At 44.2% G+C, this 21,890-nt stretch overlaps 1 long non-coding RNA gene across 2 annotated transcripts; it reads right to left on the bottom strand.

The window, feature by feature from the left end:
- Positions 1–529: 529 nt before the first annotated feature.
- LOC114486246 (uncharacterized) lies at positions 530–21,077 on the bottom strand. 2 transcript variants are annotated; one of them, XR_003679652.1, is made up of 4 exons: positions 20,975–21,077; positions 20,195–20,376; positions 4,660–4,877; positions 530–692 (listed from the first exon to the last, which is right to left on the bottom strand). It is a non-coding gene; the product is annotated as an uncharacterized lncRNA (long non-coding RNA). The 2 variants fall into 2 exon arrangements; XR_003679651.1 differs by lacking the exon at positions 530–692 and having other exon boundaries at positions 4,187–4,877.
- Positions 21,078–21,890: the final 813 nt, after the last annotated feature.

The following is a 21,890-nucleotide window of genomic DNA, read 5'->3' as shown; positions in this document are numbered from 1 at the left end:
TTTTTTTTCCCCTTCAGCTTCTCCGGCCTCCTTCTCACCACCTCATGCCTGCCGAGGCATTTGTCAAAAGTTCCCTCTGAGTTCTCCAGTCCCTTTGTCCAGCGTGATCTCTCTGAATTCAAGTATGAAGAAAAAGACTTTGGTTTAGGTAAGAAAAGGGGAGACTGGACAGCAGGAGAGGAAAAGAGCCACTCTGAACATCAGGACCAGATGTTTTCTAACAGTTATCTCTTAAGCAGAGCGAGAAGAGTGCTCAAGAACACATTTGGTACATGTCATAGCAGGATTGGGGCAAAAAGAGATATATGACCTCCTAAAAAGACAACATGAATTTACTTATAGCTTGGGAATTAAAATAGATCATTTAACTCACAATATTCATGACACCATCAAATGTCTCCTTCGCTTCTGGTTCTAAATTAAGGTGACCAAATTACAATGGTCAAAATAAAAGAAAATCATCATTATTTTCACTCTGTAAAAGCTTCCCAGAGAACTTTGGACCTTGGTGGGGATAGGGTGAGGAGGTGCATCACCTTAGTCTTTACACACCATGAGGAAAGTAAAAGAGGTGTGTTCTTGTATATGTAGGGCAAACCAGGAACAGCATGATGACGTAATTCACCGAGGGTGGCCAAAATCATCGCAAGGTTCTAAGCATCCATATATAATATATCCTTCACCAGGATCCCCTGTTAGGATAAAATTTATTTGTACAGTTAAATAGGTGCTAAGGTTTTATAAAATGTGTTCATAAAAAGATATTAAGTTGAGCTTATGAATAACATCCTTCAAATAATAAAATGCATCATTAAATATTTAACACACCGAGAGAAGCTTGATCAATAGCAGTCAGTTTTCTTGGCAATAGTTGGTTTGATCAGCCTCTCCAGGTCTGTAAGCCCAAGGCTCTATCCAGGTTTACCTGGAGAGCTAACCACAGCCCCAGTCCTCTTCAGGCTACTCAGAGTTCAACCCTCCCTTCTCAGAAAGAGAGATAATGATGGAGGTGGAGATGGAGATGGGGAGGGGGAGGGGGATGGGGTTAGGGGTAGGGATAGAGATGGGAAAGTCACAAAGGATCCTCTGAAATCATTCCACCTCCGGGGATCTACACCCTCCTGGACATTCTCTTTACTGGGAGCAAATAAACTACTAGGGTATTATTGCACGTTGGATGGTTAACCCAGATCTGTTAACCGGCAGTCCAGTCCTTCATGGAACAACCCCTGGACTAACCATATCATTGTCCCCTGAATCGCTGAGAGATTAACATGAGCATAATTGATCCTTTCAGCCCACCACTACCTTGCCCGCACTCATCCAACCACCACACTCACGAGCAGACAAGAATCTTTCTGAGCCTTAGAACCTTTGTCTTACAACAGCCAGCGGGTTCTGTCTTGGTGCCGCCATGCCCCTAGACGGGAAGAACCCACCATCCCTGCTCACAGAAGCAAGTAAATTGGTCAGGAAGATTCTCCCAAAGCTCGGGTACCACAGAGCATCAGGTTCTCTGCTGAAACTTCCAGCAACGTGGCTGGTTCCGCTACAGCAAAACAAATCACCCCTTCGAACAAAAAGCTCCCAAACTTGGAAGAGAAAATGAAACCTGCAGATCTCTGTTAAATATATATTATCTGTGCCTGGAATGCCCAGAGAGGCCACAAATTTATAGAGACCCCCCAACAGCAACAAGAAGCCAATATCTGACACCTTATGCTCCTAACTCATTGCAGCCCTGGGGGTAAAAGGATACAGAGGAAGCCAACAAACAAACAGCAAATAAATTATTCAAAAGAGGAAAACTCATTTTCTTGAGCTTTTCTTGAACTTTTCCCAATAGTTTCAAAACTGGCAGAAAGAGAAGTTCTGTCTCCCAAATTATCCTTTGAATTCAAATTCTCTCTGGTCTGGGATTGAAAGGATTCTTTGTGCCTTCATGAACTGGACTGAAAAATACAGACTCCCCCGGTCTTAACCTTTCTTTTCTTTCTGAAATGTTATAAAGAAAAAAAAAAAAGCAATATGAAGATATAAATCATATATCATCTAAGAAAGAGATATCTATTTTTGTTAAATCAGCCTTTCAGATTAATGACAGCTCTACTCCTTATGTTGAATTGGGAAAAAGTGTCAGCCCTTCTCTCATATGTAAAATCTGACTATATTCTCTCACAGTTTATTCAGAGAAGGTTGCCATAGTGCTATGTGGAGCTGAGCTGGTGCTGGACAAATTCTAGGTGTACAATGAGTGTGTGGATCTACTTCATTAGCTATGGACTCTGCAAGATGCTACGTTCATCCCCACACCTACCGTTTCTCATCCATAGTGAGCGCTCAATAAAGCCTGGTGGACTCCATGAACAAATGAATGAACAGTCATGTCTAAATCACTAAGGTTTTCTCCCTCCTAGCGCCTCCCCCTGCTCCATATCAGTCGTCACCGAGAATCACTCCTCGTCCATTTTCTTCCCCTAAGACATTTTAGTCATCAAAGGAATGTACCATATTCTGAGAGTCCTACACATTGTTTCTTATTTTATCTGAGAAAGAATTTACTGAATAGTTCTCTGCACCGCATGTGGATTGAATTTCCATTCTCTTCTCCTCATTTCCACCTTTCTTTTAAAGTAAACTTCCAGCGACTCAATGAGAGCACAGCACTCAATATGCGGTAGAAATAATTTTCTGCTGAATGAGGTTCGTCCATAAGTCAAGGGCAGATTTATTAAGGCCCCTGCACAGCCAGTTCCCCGACTTACTGTCAACGTGATAGTTTAACACTTTGATCCCTCTTACAGGTAACCCCTTCACTGCTGAGCAGTCCAGACCTGTGAAAGCAGCAGCCCCTCCTGGCACGTGAGTGGTGTTGAAAATTGTTCTGAGACCCTGCAGACAGGATATCATCACCAGGACCCAGGGGTGTCCAGGGCCTCCATGGATGGTCCAGGTATACCCCCCGCCACCATGCTCTCTACTACCTGCTTCTGCTTCCAGAAGGTCACTTTATTGTCACCATGGCCAGGCCCTGCCATCCACTGCTTCCTAGGGAGCCAGGAACACTCCACTGGGGTTTATGTCACCTGGACCGCTGTTATATTTAGTGGGTTAGTTGGGTGTTCTTTGCGAGGCTGCTGCTGTTCCTGTTTGTTTTTGGTTTCTGTTTTTTAATCATTTTACCTTTCTGTGACTTTATCGAACATCTGGCACCACATCAACCAGCCTTTGCAAAAACGCTTGGATCAGTCAGTTGGTGGGGTTATTTGGGTGCTCTGGTGATTACTTTTGCATGTAGTTGGATGTCATTGCATATTACATTTTGAGCACTTTGGTTACCAACACACACACACACACACACACACACACACACACACACACACACACACACACACACCTTTCCCTTCACGAAACAGTGCTGGAAGCAGCCACTAAGAATATCAAGCTACTTGCACAAGTTCAAAGGCTCCTGGGAAGGGCTCCTCCGTTCATGCTAACCTGTGTGTCAGGTCACCAAGTATACACGCCCTCGTTTCAGATCCTTGGTCTACATTTGCCCCACGGATTCCTCCCAAACAAAGGAGAGCTATTGTTATTCCTCCCATGTGGATAGCACTTCACACGTATCAACGTTTTCTCCATGGGTTATCTCAGTAGAGTCTCACCTTCACTTCTACAAGTGGAGGTCACTGTCCTCATCTTACACACGAGAAAATCTGATTTACTCGGAGTGACACGAACGTAGGTAGCAGGCTAAGCCCTTACACACCGCTCCTCTTTGGAGGCACAGCCTCCTCGCAAATAACCCCTTCCTTACAAAATCACCATAATGCTAAACAGTTTGGAGGGGGAGGTTATGTGTAACATAGCCTCTTTTTTTAGTATAAGAACAAATTCACACTATACAGAAAGGTATGAAAAAGACAGAAAAAATGACCCAAATCCCCCAAAGCTAACCATGCTATCGTTTGGGTATATAGCCTTCCAGGTTTTTTCTATAAGATATTATTGTTTTAAGGTCAGATACTGATCCATTTTATTCAAGTCGTCTCACAAATGCTCCTTGAGCAAATACTAACAGGAAGGGAGGATTCAACACTGACAAAAGTGAGATTGTTTTGATAATGAGAAAACTCAACCATTACATTTCTTTCTTAAAAAGTAGTTTTATTGATGTAGTCTAGAATTAACATTAAAGATTTCTCTTCTCTCTTTTAAATGTTAAAAGGCAGAGCCTTGCAAACTCCTTTTGAATGATGCAGGAAATGTTTGGAGGAAAAATGTAAGATGTGGACTAAAGACATTTAAATTAACAGTACAAAATGTGCATTATAGATGATGGAAAGATGCGGTCAGGAGACAATGGTCCCTCAGTGTTATCACGGGGAGGGGTATGCCTTCCATATCACATAAAGGGAGCCCTAACTTCCGTTGGTGAGAAATAAAGAGTGGCAGGAATTGGGATGGGGGACAGGCAGGGGGGAAGAGACAATAACTAGAGGAAGTTTCCAGGAATGGGGAGAGTCTCCTTTTCATGATGAGAAGTAGAAAACCATGTCCACCCAGAACCCACACAACCGTCGTACACTCATCGACCACAATATCAAGCACAGGGTATTTTCCTCTAAAGTTCTAGAAAAATAAAAGATTCTCAGAAACCTGCCACGGAGTGGTATCATCAGAGAAGAGTAGGCCAGAAGAGCTTGGATAGGTCGTACATCTTCTGTTTTTGTTTAGATAAAGGCAAGTTCCTGCCCACGCCCAGTTGTTGCCAGAGACACTTGAAGAGAAATAAGAATCCATTTTTCTTTCAGCAGAAGATTAGCTGTGCATCCACTGACTTGAGTGTTGGTGCGGTCCTCAGGGCCTCACAAACTCTGCTCCAAGGAAGAAAAAGAAAACAATACAGAAAGTACACAAAGAGCTGAGCAGAGTGAAATCTGCACGAACCAGCTCGGTGCTGTCAGGAGATATGATGAAACATTAGTCAAATTCCCAGAAAGTTGGGTGTTCGCAAAAGACCCTAAGTGTTTCCTCCTGGGGGTGACCCCCATAAGACGACGTGCTCCTGTTGGGATCGCATATTGGCCCTGAGGAAACAGCCCCAGGCCCTGCACTCTCTCCTCACGCTAACACTTAGGTTCATCAAAGGGCTGCCTTGTTCTCCTGGCCGAGTCCTCAATTGTCACTAACAACTGCCAGTCGTACAAGGGCATCCACCCAGCTCACTTATGGGATATTTTCATTGTCCACCAAGTAAGCTGGGGGAGGCCTTCCTTGCAGAGAAATCTATGTACCCCTTCACTGATCACATCCATTCATCTCCTTCTTGGATCATGTTACTTGGGTGTAGCGATGACTTTGGGCAGGCATTTCTCTCGGGATTTATAAGGTGTTTTGCCACATCTAATATAGCAAACATTTTTTAATCTGCATGCTTTCATGTGTAATTATAATAGTACAGGTCTACCATTCCTTAAAGTTTTCATTTTTAAGCATTTCAAAATAATATTTTGTGATTGAATTTGGTCCCATAAACTCTTATTTATGAAAAGAAGTTGGCTATAAACGATACCCTTGAAAAGCCTCTTTCTCAACATTTCCCCCAAAACACCATAAGTGCCACAGTCAGAGTATGACAGCCACATTGAAACAATGGGGATAACTGGCAGGCCCCAAAGTTTCTGAACCTTTGGGAGCCTCCAGGGACAATGACTCTGGTTTAATAACTGTGAAATGCTATTGAACTAGCAATAAAAAATATTCTTCACCACGGAACAATATGATACTTAAAACAGCCAGCATTCCTGCCAATCACTGGACATTCACGAAAAAGTGACTTGAGTTCCTTTAGCAACGGGACTGCCCCCCTGGAAAATGTGTGTACACGAGCATGAGGGTTTGGCAAAGCCAGAGGGCTCTGCAGCCGTATACCACAGTTTGGACTGCATTGAACTGCTGTATTTATGTACACCTGGAAGAAAAACATCTCTCCTGTTTGCAGAAGATAATTTAAAACATCAGGGCTGTGTGCTTGTGACCATGACCCCTACCACATGCATTTTGCTCTTTTAAGTCCATCGGACATAAATTAGAGCACTTATTCTATAGGTCCACTAAGGCACTCCCACGGTTCCCTATATTGATGGACAGATTTGGCAAAATAGTTATTCCACGAGATGGTGATTTCTTTTTAAGTAAAAGGAGGGAGCGGGACAGGAAGATGCCTCACCTTAAATAACTAAGAAAAGAAGGTAAATGCTGTTTGTTTAAAGCTGAGAAGTGTTCCCTTTCTGGGAAGAAGTCATTAGGCTCCAGTGAGTCGGCAAAGGAAGGCGAGACAGATGACCGCTCCACGAAGGTTAAGAACTATGCTGTCGATGGGGAATTCTTTTTCTACTTGAGATCAGTAGCCAGCCTGATTTCGGCAAATTGCCAGGCTCTGGCTCTGTTTTTAAGTACACGTTATGTGGAGGAGAACTGGCGGGCAAGTACCCTGAAACTGAGATATTTAGAAAAAATCACCACCACACCAGACTGCTGTACCAGATCTAGAAATCTAAATCAAGAAATAATGGACAGAAGAAGCATGAAAGGTCACTTCCAATGCCACTTAGTGGGAGAGCCAGACACACGTAGGTTGAAGTCATAGCAAAATTTTTGTTATTCTTTGCCTGTGTCGCATTACTTATTCTTCAGCCTCTGCTTGATGTGAGTTGAGGATCTGATGAAGCACAGATAAATTTTTAAGTTGGTTCTTTCCCAGACAAAGGGGACGAAAGGAGAAAATTCTCATGGGGACAGGATGAATTGGCACAGAGATGATCGAAAAGGCATGTTCATGTTCAATATTTTCTTTGACGCTTGACTCTTTGGGCTGAAGAACAACAGCTCCAAAAGGGTTCAAAGAGAGAGGTTGCCAAAGGAGGGGTTCTAGGAACTGTAGTGACAGAACTCTTCTCTGAAAGTGATACTATCTAGGTCCTTAGATTATACGTGGCACATTTCATTGATAAAGATGAAATCTTCAAAAAAAAAAAAACTAATCTTTTCATTAGTGTATGGAGTGAGGCCAACACTCTAGCAACTGTTTCTTAGTAAGTTGTAAGTCCCTCAGGAGGCTCTAGTCTCCCTGAGAAGCAGAACCTTGTGTTTTCCACCTTAATTTCCTCACAGCATCCAGCACGAGGCCTGCAAAAAGCAGGGCCTCAATAAATGTAACTGAAATGTGGCTCTATTTTCTCAGTAGCTAAAAATCCTCTTAGTTGAACAAAGTGAAATTGTTTTGTAGGTCAAAATGATCAAATATTGGTGATTTCATAGTTAAACCCAATACTTACTAACTCTCCCTATACTGTTAGCTACATTTATTCCACGAACATTTCCTAAGAGGCACAGCGGACCCACCATGTAGCTAGACTTCACTCTACTTACGAGTGAGGGAAGAGCTGTGTGCATTAGTTAAGAGATTGCCAAAGCCAAGTAGTTGGTTGAAGAATAGCTAAACCTAGTAGGTTAGTCAGGCAGCTTTCCATTGTAAGTGAAAGAAACCCAATGCAAACAACCATAGCAGAAAAGTGGATTTAGTGGTTCATAAACTGGGAAGTTAAAGAGTGGATTTTTTTTCAGGCACAGGGACTCAAGTAATAGCAATAGTCTGTCTATCTGTCTGTCCTTCTGTCTCTCTCTCTCTTTCTCTCCCCACCCTCCACTGCCCCATCTCTCTACCTGTCTCTCTTCTTTTGTATGTTGGCCTCATTCTTTCTTATCATAGGCTATCTCTATATGAAAGAGCAAGAGGCCCTAAATCTGTCCCAGTGTCCACAGACTGGCTTTCATGAAAGGACATGATTGACCTTACTTTAGGCCACCTGCCCACGCCTTGACCCAATCGCTGTGGAGAGGAAGACTGGATTCAGCCAGGTCTAGGTCATGGGTCTACCCCCCGGCAGGGCCTGTGTTATAGGCTGAATATTAGTGTCCTCTCAAAATTCGTATGTTGAAATCCTGCCCCCAACGTCACAATATTAGCAGGTGGGGCCTTCAGGAGGTAATTGAGGGTGGAGCCCTCATGATTGGGATTAGTGCCTTATAAGCTTATAAGAGAGAGAGCTTCCTCTTTCTCTTCTCCACCGTGTGAGAACACAAGGAGAAGTCAGCAGTCTGCAACCTGGAAGAGGGCTCCCAGCAGACCCCGACTGTGCCAGCACCCTGATCTCAGACTTCCAGCTTCCAGAATTGTGAGAAATAAATTTCTACTCTCTATCAGCCACCCAATTCTATGCTATTTTACTATAGCAACCTGAACAGACTAAGACAGCCAGGGATGAGGCTCAATAATTAACAATCCACCAGAACCATCTAGGATAGAGAAGAAGCAATTTCCCAATGGAAAGGGAAGGGAGGCAGACAAAACCACAGAGGTCCAAATATCACCTTTTCAGCCCATCTCCACGTGCCCACCATCCTGCCTGAGCACTCTAAAACAACTTGTTTGCTGATTTACAAACTGTGTCCTCATTGCAAAGTTGGTATTCGTGAGACTGAAAGACCAAACCACTACTTACTCTAATTTGGACAACCCCACCCTCCCCCACCCCCGGCAGCAGGTTGTATGGGCAGAGTGCCTCCTATCCGGGCGGAGGGGCCACGGGAGTTAGTGCACCCTCTGGCTGTGCCGAATGGATCTGGTCTCCACATGAGCCAGTTAGTTCTGAGTTGCATCATGCCTGTGAACTATACTGCGGCCAGGTCAGACACAGACAAGGTTCAAAATCAGGCGCTCCTTATTTCACCATTAACTGCACAAAGGTGTGTGTGGGCATGGGTGCAAACCCACCACACCCAGGTGAACCTGCAAGAGGTGAGAACCAGAGAGCACGCTAGGCTGATTTCTAAAATGAGGTAAAATGATAGATGCTTCAGAATTAATTCGTGGAGGACCCAGGTTATCAGAAAATGAAGTTAAAATAGTTTGATTCTGCAGGTTTTCCTTTTTCTCGATAATATGTATGTAAGGCGTTCTTTATAGGAAACAAGATAAAATAAATGATTATAGGCATATACGGATGACTAATGGATATTTATTGAATTAAAGTGGATTAAATTAAGGGTTATCTGACCTATCAGTAAATAGGCCAGTACGCATGGCTGGTGGACCTAGCTGTCTTCCTGAAAGGAAAGTGGCAGATCTGGTAGCAATTAGGAAGCAGTGGGTACAGCGCCCTGGTAGAATCTGGCTGTGGTTGATGCCCAGAGGGTGTGACTGCGTCCACTGTATGAGATGGCCTGAGAACACCCCAGGGTGGGCCAAGGGAGGGGGTCTTGGTTTTTGAGAATGCCCTCACTGGGCAGCCATGCTCTTCTGAGTACCCTGCTAAGAGGTCTTCTCTAGTTTCAAGACTATTTTCTTAACAGAGGAGGCCACTTTAATATCCTGCCATGGCACTTAACAGTGAAGATCAAGAGCAGCCTGGGGGAGAACCAAGACAGGCTTAATGAGACCAGAGTCAAACATCTTGAAAGAATATGGCCCTCAAGGACCGGACCCAGCACTCTGGAGACTGCAGGGCAAGAAGAATGCACAGGGATCCAGAGGGCAAAGTGCCATCCTAGGGGCCTCAGGAACACCTTCCCTTTCAGGTGAGCTGCTCGCCAGCGAGCTTTCCCCGGAAGGTTTTAAAAACCCACTCACTCACTAGAAATTCACTGCTGCCAGCCTTGGGCCACTTTATATACCAACAGAACAACGAGTTGGACAATGAATGGTGGTAGGAAGAAAGGTAGGATGCTTATTGTTATTGGCAAAGAATGCTCTTCCTAACTGGTTGAAACTACCCGTTGAATTATTTAGGCTACACACAGTGGAACAAAATAATAATAAGTAATAACCTTATAGGCACTTACAGCGTGCCAGATGAAGTTCTAAGGGCTTTCTGTGTGTGAACGCATTTAGTTACACAACAACCCTGCGAAGTGCATACTATTATCACCTCTATTTTAGAGACGAGGATCACACGTAGTAAGTGGCAGGACCAGCATTTGAAAACAGGCAGTTTGTCACCAGAGGCCATACTCTTAACTGCTATAAACACTGCCCCAAACAGGGGATTTTTGTCTTTTAAACAAGCTAATGTATACAGAAGTTATATGAAAGGCAGGGAGCACACACTATTATTATTATACCAATAATACGATGTCTAATCGACATAATTAATGTCATTACAAGGATTATTATTTCAAATAATCAGTGGGAAAGGTGATCTGACTTGACTAAAAATCACGTAAGAACTAATGACAAAAAGAACTGGACTAGCAGGTGGTCAAGCTTCTGAGCCTGTTCTAACCTCAAGTCACTAATGTACTGGTTTACAAACTCACACCTAGTTTCCCCCAGCACTGCCTGTACAGACAACTCCTCGGGCTTTTTGGTCATCGGGTTTAGAGATCTTGAGATGAAACTCCAAGAGTGCGTTACTGCAGAACTGGCACTAAAGTTGCCAAACGTTAAAATAGTAAGACTTTTTCAGAGGAATTTCAAACCTGAATCAGTCAAAAAAAAAAAAAAGAAGAATGAATTTAGCATTATTAACCAGACTTTCAAATGTGGCTTTTGGTTGCTTCCATATACAATTCTAGGAAGGAAATTGTGTTCCGTATGGCCTATATCCAAGACAACAGATTTAGCAGCCATCTGAATGAAAACCCAGCTGGATATATGCTTAACAAGAAACATTTAAGTATGAAGGCTGAGAGATGTATTATAGCCAATATGTGAATGTCCTGTCCACGCACCGTCAAACCACAGGACTGACTGCATTTGGAACTGAGTGGACAGGAGGTTTTGGTTAGATGTGGGCACAAGCAAACCAACTCTGAGGTGTCAGCACTGCGTGACAGGAGCATGACTCAGCAACAAGCTGCTGTCTGCCTTTCCCCACCCACAGGTGTCGGAACTGGCGCAGGAAGGATGAAAAACTGTTTGCTCCTAATTGTGCTTTAATGGACTGAATTTGGGGACCGCCAGAGCAACAAGTAGGATTTGTGTTCATTTTGGGTTTGGCGTTTGTGTATGTGTTTATTTGCTTTTTAACCAGAGCAACTTTCTGAGTGCCACCTACGAAGAATTTGGAGGAACCAAGGCTTTTCCCTAAGAAGGTTTTGTCCCCGCTAGGGTATGCATTGCCATTTTCAAAAGCAGTTAGCCTTTGCTTGCAAGTTTCGTGTCGCCACTCATTTTAAAAACAGAAGCCACGGCATCTATCTTCAGTCTCAGGCATAGAGGAAAAACAGTTTCCCTCGTGTAGAAGGCTGCTGTGTTCCCAGCGGTGCCCCAGACATGATGTTTGCTTAGGCTGAGGGAAGAGAAGGAAGGCAGAAGTGGCTTTTCTTCCAGGTGTGGCAGATCATTAATAATCAGTGAAGGATGGACTCAGGAGCATATTTCTAGGACTGAAGTTGAAGACTTCATTACTATTCTAGAGGAATACTGTTCCCAGGAAGTTTTCTGCGGGCCTAAAGTCTCACTCAGAGTCCCTGTGGGCAGCAGGAAGAACAGTAGGCTCTAAGGCAGCTCACAGACCTTGATCTGTGAGCATGAGGGAAGTGTGTTCTCGGCCCAAGGTAGAAATGAGCTGTTCTGCTTTGTTGCCGCTAATCAGTTCAGGTCTAGCCTCTTTTGACCCTCTAATCTCCTATATTGTGGCAAAATGATGAAAATCCATTTCTTTGGAAAATGTTTAGCTTTCCTAACACAGGATGCGCCAATTTATTTTAACCACGTTTTGGACTTCTTCAACTTGACAGAGTTTTATTAGTTTGTGCCAAAGGCCTTCTGAATTTCAGTTTAGTTTGTCTAAAACCAGCTTATCCCGAGAGGCCCAATACACGGATAGGAGAAAACACAGTGTCTACATTTTGGCTAAAGAGGGAAGGGAGGAGAGAAGAGGGGGAACTTTCCCACTGCCTGATGTACCCAGGTACGTACACTAAGTGTCCTGAGTGGTCCCAGGAATGGTTAGGAGATGGACACCGCAATACCTAGATCTGACCTTGTGGTGAAAAGGGGAAAAAGTCAGAGACAGAATCAGTGCTGACTCTGCCTATTTTGGGAATAGTGTGTTAGGAGGTGGAAGGTAGCCCATCAAAGAAAAAAAAAAAAAAAACTAGGGAGGAGACGGAAATCCCTTTATTTTATGCAAAAATCTCCCAAGGAGAGGGAAGAAAGCGAGCAAGGAAAAAGTAACATGCCCAAGTTCACCCTGGAGCCAGAACAATCCTCAGAGTTGAGACAGAGTTCCTCTCCTGCCGGCCCCAGGGCCACAAGCAGGCCACTCGTCTAGGTCTGTGGGTGGCTTTCCCACCTGAACACCTAAACTTCAGTCCTGGGTCAAAAGATCTGTGTGACGTTTAGTAGCGCCCTGATGAGAACAAGCCCTGTTTACTTAAATATCAACGTCTCCACGCCCTCCACCTCATTTCATCCCACACTCATCCTTCTCTATTTTTTTTTGTGTGTGTGTGGGAGCGGGGAAAGCCCTTAAAGGAAATGTCACCAGAACATAATAGATCGTTAGGATGTTTAACAGTGGACATTTTCAGTGTAAAGCTCTGGATCCATAGCGAACAAAAGCAACTGTTCAGAACCCTCAAAAGAAAGAAAAAAATTGCCCAACAATTTTAAGGTAATGGGCAAGATTAATGGATTGTCATATAATGTGAAGGGAAAGTATTAGAAAAAAAAACCCAAGTGGCTCTACAAAATTGGTTTGGAATTGGAGTCTACCTGAAGGCCTTTCAGCCAGAGGATTACTGTCTGCAGGGCTCACAGCTAAGCAGTGTAGTAATTTGAAAGCCATGCCTTGTACAGATTCCCAGCACTTAGTGGCTGGTTTTATGTTAAAAATGCTTAGTATGAAACCTGTGCTGAAAGTTTGCCCAAACATCTCATAGTTGATTGCAAACCCGAGGGCCTGGGGGCTCTGAGCCCACACCTCAAGAATGCTTGTGACTGGGTGACATTTTGGCTCCACACCTGGATTTGTCAAGGCCTCTTAGCGGCTGCTGGGAATTCGTCCTGCCTGGGGCCCACCGCTCTCCCATCATCCCTCTGACAGATGAAAACACAACGGGGTCTGTTGCCTGACTGACACATTCCTCTCCTGTCTGCCTCTGAAAGGACTTTATTTAACCGTCCTGGAGTCAGGCTTTTGACTGACAGATTGTGAAGGGTAAAAGTCATTCAGTTCCATTAAGCTCTGTAACTGCTCTGGAACAAAACACCTTTAAAAAAAAGTGTCGGGGGGGAGGGAAAAATAGAGCTGTGGAGAGTAGGGGCATGAGCTTTAGGGAGAGAAAAAGGGGATTCTTTTCAGGTTCAAAAACAATCCTTCTCTTTGCCTCTGTCTATCAATTAGGGCTGCATTCCCAGAGGGAATACGGGCCTGGCCTCATTGGTGTCATTCAGCTGCCAATCTCCTGACAGGGACACCAAAGGGCCTCATGTAGCGCTGCGGAAACTGTCTGTCAGGCCATCAGCAGCTGCTATGACGACATCACCTCTGTTTTTCTAGGACTATTAGAGAGAAAGGGGGGGCCGGGGTAGGGGGCTCACCCAACAGAGTCGGAGAGTCTCGGCTCCAAATCTCTGTTCATATTTTCCTTTTCCAACCCTCACATCTCCTCAATCCCAGTGTGAGTTTCTTCACAAAAACAAGCCCAGCTTTCCTTGCCTGGCTGGGCAGCAGGGGTAAATAACAACTCGCCAGCCGAGGACACAGTCTTGGGTGTGAGAGGGGGCCCTGCTTCTGGGAAAACTGGAGTCCTGACTGAATACATTCAATGAATCTGATTCCAACGAGTCCAAAGAAACGGGATTGGTGGTGAAAGGTGGCTCAAGCCCCCACAAGGCCCCGGGCCGCGCTGTGTGAAAAGCCATGCGGCCTCACCAATGGTTTCCTGCCAAGCCTTAACCTTGTTTGGGTTCCTGTGGGCTTCATTCCCCTCTGAGTTCTGCTGGGAGGCTGAAAGCTCCAGTGGAGCTCTAAACACTAAGCCAAACTCAGCACCAAGCAACCACTTCCCACTTCTCTGTTTTTCTGCCTCATTCGCTGCTTTCCCCGAGGCCAGACTCACAGGCTAACTTGGGTTGGTCCCAAAGACTCCTCACCACAGCTGATCACACTGAAGACCCAGGACTACAAAGGAGGGGTCCCTGAGCTTCCTGGCTTGACTGGGAAAAACGCCCCTCCTCCCTCCGACTCTTTCCCCCTCCTTCCCTCTCTGGATTCTGTCTGAGAGCGGGAAGTGAATCAGAGCCTCGACAGCAACCTGCAAAGATGCCCGGTGGTCCTTCTGTGTTCTGTGATGGCTGCATTTGGGATGGCTGCCGTTTCCCTGGTAGCCTTTTCACATCACAGGGAGCTACTTACAAACGGTAACCATAGCACTTAGTACCAAACTGAGCGCTGGAGAGCATGGCTGCCAAGCGCCACAGCCGGGCCACTGTGTTGCAATACTTCTGCTTCACATCAGGGAGGGGATGACAGTGCTTCATGTGTTCCACATGAACCGTACAAAATGTTTAGCCACATCCTGTAAAAACATGTACATAAAGCTGTCTCCGTGCTCCCAGGGCCGTGATGTCTATCTCTTTTCTATTGCTTCTTTCTTCCTTCATTCTGAAAGCTCTGCTGGGGTCCTGCACGTCCTGAGCGTAAATTCCACTGGGGTGGCTGAAACCTGTTCACACAGCAATACACTGGCCTCAAGCACCCAGATGCTGGACCTCAGATATGTACCACCTACATGAGGACAATGCCTGGGGGAATTCAGAATTAGCCAGGTTTGGGGTACTAGGAGTACAGGCAGAGGAGCAATGGACAGGATAATGCAAGAGAGAAGGAGGGTAACTTGCTCATCCTCTTCTTGCTCTACAGCCTCAGGAAGACACACTCAGGAGCCAGCCCTTTGCCATCTGCACCGACAGAACTGCAGGAGTCATGGGAAGCACTATTAGTTCACTAATGAGTGAACATTTCCAAATTGCTCTGCAGGTCCTTAGTTGTGATTGCTGCACATTTTCATTACTGAAGCAGAGAGGAAACCCAGCTAAGGGACTGGACAGGCTGGTGGAGATACACACAAAGAGCTCTAACATCCTGGGGGCATTACCAAAAAGGAACTTCAGTTACTAAATCCAAAGATGTTGGGAGCATTTTGCTCAGGATGGATTATCCTGAAAACACCACTGGGAGTAGCCCCCAGTCAGCAGATGCTTGGAGCTCCTGGATGCTGGCTGGGAGCATGGATTCCCATCCTGTGGCTCTGTGTCACCATCCAATGTCCTATAAATCCATCCCTTCTCTTCATGATTTTTCACAAGGACCTCAGATCCAGTATTGTGAGATGCTCACATTTCTGGTCTTACCATAGACAATGGTTTCCAAACTTTTCTCAGTCAAACGCCCAATAGTATAAGATCTGAATATGGAATTGTCTGTGCTGGAAAGACAACTGTCTTTGTTCACCACCTTCTCAAGGAATTCCTGACTGTTTGTACCCACCTTGGACTCTACATAGTCCTCTCTGGCTTCATGTTCCAACATCTATTCTATTAGGCACTGGGCCCTTCCTGAGTTCCTTGTCATTGTGCTAGCAAAAATTAAATGGTCTTTTGGGCCCTCAATAACAGTGATGCCTCCTTCCTTGTGTATGATATCCATTGAGTAGTATTTTCTTTGAATTGTTTATTCTTAGAATATTTCCCCATGACTCGTTTCATTGGCGATAACCTTAAACCAAGCCTGGTATGGTTCAATTTCAGTGGAATAAATAGTTGGAATAAAAGGACTATTTATTCTTTATATATAAGTTCAGACAATTCACTCTCACTATGTGAATGGATTGGCCCAACTGTGAATTAGCTTACTCCTTTTATGTCCCCTGTTATAGACATAAAAGAACAATCAAATCTGTCACAAACACCACTCTTCCATCGTTCATTTTTTACTTCCATGCAAACCATAAGGCTTTATGTAAGAGGCACTTGACATATTTATATGTAAGAGGCACTTGACATAAAAATACCTAACTCCTTCCCCACGCCCCAAGTTCGGAAAATTCTAAAGCCAGAAATATAAATGTCACCTTGTGCTGATAGTTACTTCTTTTAGTCTCTCTCCAGAAAGGGATAGGAAGTGGGGACTTGAATGACCACCTGTAATCTTCACTGGGACAAATCCAGTGAGCATGGTTCTAACACGTTGCCTGGGATGTTGCAAAGTTCTTGAAGATCACATAGACCCATATTCAAAGGTATATAAAACTACATTATTAAAATTATCCACCACTTTTTAAGCCACCCATACAGCTCTCCTGATAAAACAGAAAACTTTGAAGGAATTGGGATACAGACAGTATCAGAATAACCAAAAACAATTGACTAGAAAAAAAATCCAATATATCAGCCTTAAATAACAAACTTAAATATGAGAAGTATATTCTTAGCAATTCATGGAAGCATTTTGGAAAAGCTCATTTGAAAAGATGAATAGAACTGATCTAGTAAAAGTACACAGACAGGGCTTCCCCTGGTGGCACAGTCGTTAAGAATCTGCCTGCCAATGCAGGGGACACGGGTTCGAGCCCTGGTCTGGGAAGATCCCACATGGAGCAACTAAGCCCGTGCGCCACAACTACTGAAGCCTGCGCTCCTAGAGCCCGTGCTCTGCAACAAGAGAAGCCAATGCAATGAGAAGCCCGTGCACTGCAACGAAGAGTAGCCCCCGCTTGCCACAACTAGAGAAAACCCACGCGCAGCAACAAAGACCCAACGGAGCCAAAAATAAATAAATCAAGAAAAAACATAAAATAAAATAAAAGCAGAAAAACATCCCCAACGAAATAGCTTAAAAAAAAAAAAAAAGTACACAGACAGCTGTCATCCCAAAACAGGAATGAGGCTAAATTTTTCCAAGACCTTGTTCCTCAGCAGTGATCTTAGACTAGAGATTAAAGATACACACGCACATTAATCCTTGCTTTACTTTCCTAGACCCCTGGATTATAAAATAAAATGACTTTACTAGAATAACCATTATATAGGAGAAAATTGGCTTTTTAAAAAGGAACTTAGCTAAGAAAAGTCAATCTAAAAGTAAAATTAACCCAGGTTGGGAGTATTGAGTATTGAATGGACTATAAATTCAATCAAAATAGTTAGGATTTATCTTGTTTCTTTTGCATGATCAACTTAAAAAAATATTATGCCCTTTAATTTTCAACACTTGTTTTGTTCTTAAAGATAGAAGGAGGGGCTTCCCTGGTGGCGCAGTAGTTGCGCGTCCGCCTGCCGATGCAGGGGAACCGGGTTCGCGCCCCGGTCTGGGAGGATCCCACGTGCCGCGGAGTGGCTGGGCCCGTGAGCCATGGCCGCTGAGCCTGCGCGTCCGGAGCCTGTGCCCCGCAACGGGAGAGGCCACAACAGAGGGAGGCCCGCATACCACAAAAAAAAAAAAAAAGATAGAAGGAGAAGGAATGGAAGGAAATAGGAGAGAACAAAGGAAGAGGTAAGAAAGAAAGATGGCTAAGCGTGTTACTAAGTTTAAAAATAGGGAGGGAGACGCAAGAGGGAAGAGATATGGGAACATATGTATATGTATAACTGATTCACTTTGTTGTAAAGCAGAAACTAACACAACATTGTAAAGCAGTTATACTTCAATAAAGATGTTAAAAAAAAAAAATGACATCCCTGAAATGTCCATTCATCAGCTGGGTTAAGAAAGCCACAGAGCCCAAAAGATGAACGGGAGCCACATGAAAACAAGCCAGTCACAGATGACTTTTCTCAGTCTGTTGACATTTGATTAATGCTTAAACTAAGTCAGGAGAAAAGGTTCGTCTTGTTCCAAAATGGAGCTGGGCATCGTGGTGCTGCATCGCCTGAAGGAACTAATCGTCAAACAAGTTCTGTCCCATAATCTTTTTTTCTAACTTTTACCCTTTATTGCCTTTTATGCGTTTAGAAACTGAAACAGCGTGTACTAAAATGCTGCCTAATTATTTGTTAAAAAAAAAAGAAAAAAAAAAAAGGCAAATTCTTACAAGGCAGCCTTCAGCTGCCCTGGGAAATTGTGCCTTTAATTGGAACCAAAAGTCTAGCGTTATTTGTATGTTGAAAATGAATGTGTTTCATTGAATTTCATGCTATTTTTATTATAATTTAAAAGGGAGTGGATATTCAAGAATCTGGGCAGAAGATTTTTGTTTTAAAATGTGGTTCCAAGGTCCAAAACTCAGTTTTCTTGTCCTTCACCATTTGTTTCTCTATCTGGTGGCGTTGACAAGTTCACAATGCGAAACAGCTAATTCTTATGCCTTTCTGGAACCTACTTATCTTTCCAGGGAAGGGAGAGCTTTTTGAAATCTCTACGTTTCTTCTAAGACTGTGGAGATGAAAGAATCAAAAGAATCTGACTCATCTTGGTTTTTGTTTGTTCAATATCTTTGATCAGAATATTTTAAATGCCTGCTTTTCCATAAGAATTGGTCAACACCTGATCTATTTTATAGTCATTTTACAGGTGAATATATGAGCATAGAACTCAGCCAAAAGGTTAAGTGAGACTGGTGTAAGCCGCAGACAAACTCATGATGCTAAAAGATGTCATTCTTTTTAACAGTCTCTCTCACCAAGGACTCCACGGCTAAGTCACAGTCTCTCTCTAATTCTTAACTACATAACATAAGTAATATTTCATGTCAGTCTTGCCATGACAGAATATACCTGTGGCCTTTCTATAATGAATAGAATGATTGAGGTAACTGTCCCAATTATTCTCTGCACTTTGTATGTGCAGATCCAGATTTAATATTGTGATTAGGAGCAGAGTATTGAAAGGGAAGACAGGAAACCCAGATTCTCTGTTAAGTGGGTCAATGATGAAGCCTGTAAGGTTGCAAGTTACATTCACTGTGTGTCTCAGTTTATCCCTCTTACCAGTAGAAAGGAACAGAAACCCCATTTTATTAGAGCCAATCAAGATGACTGAACTTAAAAACCTTTTCAGCAGCTTTGAGAGAAAACATCACATAAAAACAAAGTAATGTGTTAGACCAGCTTTCCTGGAAAACAGAGCGTGAAGCGGAAATGAAGTCCTGAGGCTTTCTTTGGGAGGTGCAATCCCACGGCAATGAACACGAAAGGAAAGAGAACTGAGGCAGGATAAGAAGCAATGCCAAGTGATGAATTACTATGTTGGCCATGGCTTCACGGTAGGCCTCAAAGAGCCCACGGAGGGAAGAAGGAGAGAAAATTTCTCTACCCAGCTCCTATCCACCTCCTGTTTGCCGTTGGCCAAAGAGCATGCCACAGGGAGATAACCCCCAAACTTGTTAAGTTGCACCATCTGGCCTCCATGACACAGCCCAGGCCCTGCAGTGTGGTGCCGCATCAAAGCTCGGTCCTGATGGGAGAACCCGGAGACCGCAGGATGGTATTGGCCCTCGGAGAATGAAAGCCACAGCAGAGACTGAGTTCAGTAAGCAGCTGCGAGCCGAGAGACAGCGCTGAGAGCATCTGAGGAAGCTCATGAGACGTGTCCAATACAAACACATAAACACATTTAGCCATGTTGGATCCGTACTATAACCACAGATCTGGTATAGCAGTAAGTTACCAAGAGTTACCAGAGTGTCAGTCAATTTGCCAAAGTACATTGGCCAAAATTAAGAAAGACAATGGACATCTCTGCCTTTGAAGAGCCAAGTCAGAATACTTTCTCTAATAAATTGTTTAAATGGAAGGGACAACAGGCTAAAAGCAGAGATAATTTTAACCCTTTCCAGAAGCCACCATGTCACCAAGGGGAGATAACGCAGGGGTGAGAGCACTACACTAGGAATTAGACCCAGCTCTTCTAAGAACTAGCAGTCCACTCCAATCTGCGTGTATAAGTCTCTGCCTTGCCAGACATGGTACCAGGAAGCAGAGCAGAGGCAAAATTCATGGGCGTCATCTTTCTATTGAAGAGCTCAAATTCTAGTCAAGAAGCACAGCGGCTATGAACTTTTTTGCAGGCCCAGCTTCGAGTCTTCCTCCTTCTAACAACGGTGCCCCAAATGTCATTTGCTCGCCCCCCCACTCCCCTAGTCTCAGTCCCTGCAGATTAGGGAGGGCTGACCTCACACCCACCTCCACAAGCCTGTGCCCAGGCCTTGCCAATCAGAGCCACAGGATTTGTTCCGGGGGGTCCGGAGCCAACGTGAGCCAGTTTAGCAGAGAGAAGGGCCTTCTCTTTTCCTCTGGATCTGGATGCATGACCATCGATTTCTAGGACTGCTGGCAGCCATTTGTCCTCAACGGGCAAAGTCAGCCTGAAAAACAGAGCCAGCACAAAGGAAGGCGGGACTGAGAGAGAGAGAGACTGGATCCCAAGAGCACTGTTGGAGCCTCTGGATCCAGCTGACCTCGTTGGTTACTGAGCCAATAAAGTCTCTTTTTTGCTTAAAGTAGTTTGAGTTTCCTGTCTGAACTGATATAGGGAGACAGATAGATAATAAGTAATCACAATGCAACGTGATAAATCTTAAGGTGAAGAGAAAAACTAAGTGCGTGGGAAGCGCTAGACAGAAAGTATTGCTTCTCTTGGGTCTCTACTGGTAAAACGACTGGGTCTGCAGAGTAACCTTTAAAGTACCCCCCACCCGAACCCACCCCCAACGTGATTCAGGGACAAAGCTGGCTCATGAGGGCCTCTCTCCTGGCATCCGCAATGGCTCCAAGGACACGAGCGTGCCTCACAGCCAGTTCACCAGTAAAGCCGTGTACCTTTCTCTGCCTCCTTAAAGATTCCATCAGATTATTAACATGGCGGGTCACAGTTTGGAAATGCAAACCCATAGCCAATTAGTGGAAGAAGAAGTGAGCCTGCCGATCGATAATCACACCACCTGAGACACTTCCAAAACTCACCTCATGACATTCCTGGGTCGTGAGGTAAATCCTTAGACTTCAGCCTTCAGAAAATGAATCACATATGTGTCTTCCTCTCCGACGTGATGTACATTGGTCTGGGTGAAGCCTCATAGCTGTTCGATGTAAATATGAAAAGCATTTGAATAGATGCTATATATGGGTATCACAGGAGACGGAATAAGAATCAAAGTTCCAGGCACTGTCATTATTCCAGCAGTGGACCGCAGTCTGGTGGGTGGGTGGAGAGTACCTATTAGAAGCCGGTACTGTGTGGTGCTCTGCATGCATTATCGTGTTTTGTTTCTGTGGCCATCCTATCATGTGAAAACTCTATTTTCCCTACTTACAAGGACATTGAGGCTCAGAGACATTCGTTCACTTGCCCAAGATCACACAGCTAACAAGCAGTGGGACCTGACTTCAGATGTGGAGGCTGCATTCTTACCCTTTAGGCTCAAATACCTCCCCCAGCTTTTGCTCTTTTCCCAGACATGATGCGATTCAATCCTACAGCCTGCCCAATTTCTTTGCTTGACAGATTTTTCTTCCACGACGCCATTCCCAACTCATCCTACTCCGGAACCCAAAGACGGAAAAGTCATCAGATAACACACACAATGTGCTTGTAACAAGCTAACAATGTTATTCCCAGAGCATTGCTGGGAATATACAAAAATCCTGTGTGTGTATCATTTAGCAGAAATTACGTACATGAACTCAAGCTCTGAGAGTGTATGAGTGTGTATTTGGGTAGATCCAATACATAGCATCCTCTCAAAAAAAAACCTTGAGCGAATATTTATCCGTCCAACAAATGTTTATTGCATATCTCCTATGTGATACTGAAAGAATAGTAAATGGTTAGGTTCATCTTTGCATTTCTTGGGCAGTAGCTCCAAATAGAGGGAAGAAT

Source organism: Physeter macrocephalus, chromosome 5 (assembly GCF_002837175.3).
Source record: "Physeter macrocephalus isolate SW-GA chromosome 5, ASM283717v5, whole genome shotgun sequence".
Taxonomy (NCBI): domain Eukaryota; kingdom Metazoa; phylum Chordata; class Mammalia; order Artiodactyla; family Physeteridae; genus Physeter; species Physeter macrocephalus.
The sequence above is the reverse complement of the archived record's forward strand: the minus strand, read 5'-3'. Positions and strand labels throughout refer to the sequence as shown.